This window comes from Orycteropus afer, unplaced genomic scaffold (assembly GCF_000298275.1).
Source record: "Orycteropus afer afer isolate SDZICR_OR568_19922 unplaced genomic scaffold, OryAfe1.0 scaffold00517, whole genome shotgun sequence".
In the NCBI taxonomy this organism is placed as follows: Eukaryota; Metazoa; Chordata; class Mammalia; order Tubulidentata; family Orycteropodidae; genus Orycteropus; species Orycteropus afer.
In genome coordinates, this window is record NW_006922104.1 from 1,856,363 (window position 1) to 1,861,108 (window position 4,746).

Genomic DNA, 4,746 nt, shown 5'->3' on the forward strand with positions numbered 1-4,746 from the left:
GTTGGCTTTGCATAATACCCTTTGTTATGTTGAGGAATTTATCTTCTATCCCTATTTTGGTGAGAGTTCTGAACAGGAACGGGTGTTGGATTTCATCAAATGCCTTTTCTGCATTGATTGATATGATCATATGTTTCTTTTCTTTTCTTTTGTTTATGTGGTGGTTTACATTGACTGTTTCTCTGATGTTGAGCCATCCTTGCATACCTAGCATGAATCCCACTTGGTTAGAATGTACTATTTTTTTTTTTTTTTTTGATATGTTGTTGGATTGTGTTGGCTACGATTTTGTTGAAGATTTTTTGTGTCTATGTCCATGAGGGATATTGGTCTTTAGTTTTCCTTTTTAGTGGTGTTTTTTCCTGTTTTTGGTATTAGTGTTATGTTTGCTTCATAAAATGAGTTTGGAAGTGTTCCATCTTTTTCTATGTTCTGGAATAGTTTGAGTAATAAAGGTATCAATTCTTCCCTGAATGTTTGGTAAAACTCTCCAGTGAACCCATCAGGGTCAAGACTTTCTTGTGGGAAGTGTTTTTTTTTTTTTTTTTTTTTACGACATGCTAAGTTTCTTCCTTTGATATGGGTTTGTTCAAGTATTCTATCTTCAATTGGAATAGTTTAGGCAGGTCTTGTGTTTCTACAAACTTGTCCATCTCTTCTAGGTTCTCAAATATATTGAGGTACAGTTCTTCATAATCTGTCAATATCTTTTTTATTTCAGTTGGTTATGTTGTGATATCCCCTTTTTCATTTTTATTCTTATTATTTGCATCTTCTCTTTCTTTTCTTTTTTTATATTTGCCAATGGTTTGTCAATTATGTTAATCTTTTCAAAGACCTAGCTTCTTGTTTTGTTGATTTTTCTGTTTTTTGTTGTTGTTGTTTTTGTTTGTTTTTTTGTTTCATTTATTTCTGCTCTGATCTTTATTAATTCCTTCTGGATAAAATAGGTTTCTTTTGTTGTTCTTTTTCTAATTGTCAGAGTTGTTGAGTTAGAGTGTTGATTTTCTTTCTTTCTTTCCTGTTTTTTGATGTGTACATTTTGCTATAAATTGACCCCTGAGTACCACTTTCACTGTGTCCCATAGGTTTGGGTAAGATGTATCTTCATTCTCATTTGTTTCTATGAATTTTTTAATTTCACAATTTATTTCTTCTATTACCCCATAGTTTTTGAGCAGTTATTATTCAGCTTTCAAGTTTGATATTTTTTCCTTGATCATCCTATTATTGATTTCTAATTTTATATCATTGTGGTCCAAGAAGATGCTTTATAGTATTTCAATATGTTTTAATTTATTGTGGCTTGTTTTATGTCCTAACATATGATCTATTCTGGAGAAGGATCCATGTACTGGAGAAGAATGTGAAGTCTGCTTTTGTTGGGTGGAGTGCTCTGTATATGTCTATGAGGTCGAGTTGGTTGATTGTGTTGTCGAGTTCTTCTGTACCTTTGTTGAGTTTTTTTTTTTTTTTTTTCCTGGTTGATCTGTCCTTCCTTGAAAGTAGTGTGTAAAAGTCTCTTAATACTATTGTAGAGTTGCCTATTTTCCCTTTCAATTCAGTTAATCTTTGCTTCACGTATTTTGGAGCACTTTCATTGGGTGCATAGAAGGCTGGGCAATCTACTTCCTTGGTGATACCACCTCAGAAACCCAAGGAGGAGTTGCTAGGGGCCAAGACCGACTTTACGGGACATAACAACAGCAAAAATAACAATGTCTTCTTGGTCAATTGAGCTTTTTAGCATCATATAGTGTTTTTTTTCCCCTTATGCCGTTTTTCACCTTGAAGTCTATTTTATCAGAAATTAATATTGCTACTCTTGCTCTTTTTTGATTACCATTGGCTTGGTATATTTTTTTTCCACCTCTTAACTTTTAATTTGTTTTTGTCTTTGTGTCTAAGGTGGGTCTCTTGTAGGCAGCATATTGATGGGTATTCTTTTCTTATCCAATTTGCCACTCTCTGTTGACTGGTGCATTTAGCCCATTCACATTGATTGTAATTAATGATAGATATGAATTGATTGCTGTCATTCTATTGTATTTTTTGTTGTGTTGTTAGAGATTTCCTTAGTCCAAATAGTTTATTGTGCTGGATTCATTTTGTTTTCAAGTGTTTCTTCTCTTTTCTTCTTTACTGTTGGTTTTGTGCTTACTAAGCCCATATGTTTTTCTTTCTGGGTTTGCTTAAGGGGATTGTTAATTTTCTCTGTGGTTACCTTGGAGTGAATTCTTGTCTCTTTAATTTTGGAACATTCTATTCTATAGGGACATTGTCCTGTCTTCCTCTCCATTTGGAAGTTTTGTACTTAAAACTTTTATTCCCTCTATTTGCTTTGTTGCTGGTGTGATCTGCAGATTTACTCCCTTGTTTCTTTGTGTACAATGTTTTGTAAGCTTATTTTGAGCATCTATTTCTGATTTGGCTTTTAAGTATTGATGTCACTTGTCTTGATTTTAATTTGTTGTTCTCTGTTATGGGTTCTCTATTGGAAGGGCTTCCTTAAGCATTTCTTGTAGGGTTGTTGTGGTTTTCACAAAATCCCTTAATTTCTGTTTGCCTGAGAATATCTTGATTTTACCCTCATATTTGAGGAATAATTTGGCTGATTATAGATTTCTTGGCTGGAAGTTCTTTTCCTTCAGTGTTTTATATATACTGTCCATTGTCTTCTTGCCTTTATGGTTTCTACTGAGTAATCATAATTAGCTTAATTATTCATCCATTGTAAGTGACATCCCCCCCCCAGGCTGCTCACATGATTCTTTCTTTGTCTTTGGTTTCGGAGTGTTTGCTTATTATATGTCTTTGTGACTTTCTCTTGGGATCAATCCTATATGGAGTTTATTGAGCTTCTTGGACAAATATCTTTTCTTCCTTTGTGATAATTGGAATTTTTTTTTAATTTTATTTAGATTTGGGTGAAGATTTACAGAGCAAATTCACTCTCGATACAGCAGTTCACATATACTTTGTCTCATGTCATTGACCACAGATAATTGGAAAATTTTCTGCTAACAATTTTTCCCAGTGTTTTTTTCCCCCCTCTTCTTGTTCTGGTATTCCAATGAAGCATATATTGTTTCTTTTCATGTCATCCATAGAACTCTTAGGTTCTCTTCATTTCTCTTAAATCTTTGTTCTGATTTTTCTTCATACATGGTGGTGCCAGGGATTTATCTTCTAGTTGGGAAATGCATTCTTCAGCCGGTTCTAGTCTACCCTTTTGTCCTTCCACTGTGTTGTCTGTAATTTTAGTGTTCATCTTCTTGATTTCTAACTACTTTTTTTTAATGAGTTCTGTTTGTGTATTAATCTTGTTATTTTGTTCTTGAATCGTTTTCCTGAGTTTTTCCAGGTTACTGTCTGTGTTCTCCTTGATTCTGTCTGTGGTTTCCTTGAGCCAAACACTATGGGAGATAGATCTAACAGATCTGCCAACTCAGTACCATAGTATTGGGAAACACCATACTCAATTAAGCTAGTTTTTGTATATGCTGTCAGGTATAGAACTTGTTTCATTTTTCTACAAATGGATGTCCAGTTTGCCAGCATCATTTATTAAAGAGACAACATCTTCCACATTTAACGGGTTTCAGCCTTTTGTCAAAGATCAGCTTTCCATAAGGGGATATATCTATTTCTGGATTCTCAGTTCTGTTCTACTGGTCAATGTGTCTGTCGCTATACCAAATCAGGCTGTTTTGACTACCACAGAGGTATAGTAGGTTTCTTCAATAATGTTTTGCTTATCTGAGGTTTCTTTTCTTTCCATATAAAGTTATTGATTCATTTGTTTCCCCATCCTTAAAGAATGCTGATGAAATCTGGATTTGCAATGCATTGAATGCATAGATTGCTTTGAGTAGTATTGGCATTTTCACAATGTTTGGTCTTATCCATGAGCACAGTGTGTTCTTCCATTTATGTAGGTCTCTTTTAGTTTCTTGTAGCAGTATTCTATAATATCCCTTATATAGGTCTTTTGTATCCCTGTTAATATTCATGCCTAAGTATTTTATCTTTTTGGTAGCAACTGTCGGTGTTATTGGTGTCTGTATTTCCTTTTCAGATATCTCTTTGTTGATGTAGAGAGGAAACCAATTGATTTTTGTATGTTAATGTTGCATGTTGCCACTTTGCTGAATCTTTCAATTAGTTCCAGTAATGTTCTTGCCAAGTCTGTTGGATTTTCTATGTATGTTGTTGTAGTTGTTATGTGCCGTCGAGTCAAACCCGACTCATAGCAACCCCTCCTTGGGTTTCCGAGGCAGTATCACTACGGAAGTAGGATTGCCCAACCTTCCTTCCGTTTCTATGTATAGGATCATATAATTTGAAAATAGAGATCATTTTGAGTGGTAATTGCCAATCTGGATGTCTTTTATTTCTCTTTATTGCCTTACTGCCCTGGTGAGGACTTCCAATACAATGTTGAATAGAAGTGGTGATAGAGGTCATCCTAGTATTGTTACTGTTCACAAGGGGAATGATTTCAGTCTTCATTCAGAATCATGTTGGCTATTGGTTTTTCATATAGACCTTTTATGTTGAGGAATTTCTCTTCTATTCCTATTTTGCTGAGTAGTTGGTTTTTTTTTTTTTTTTAAATAAGGAATGGATGTTGGATTTTATCAAATACCTTTTCTGCATCGATTGATATGATCATGTGATTCTTTTTCTTTGTTTTATTTATGTGATGGCTTATGTTGATTGTTTTTCTAATGTTGAAGTATTGCA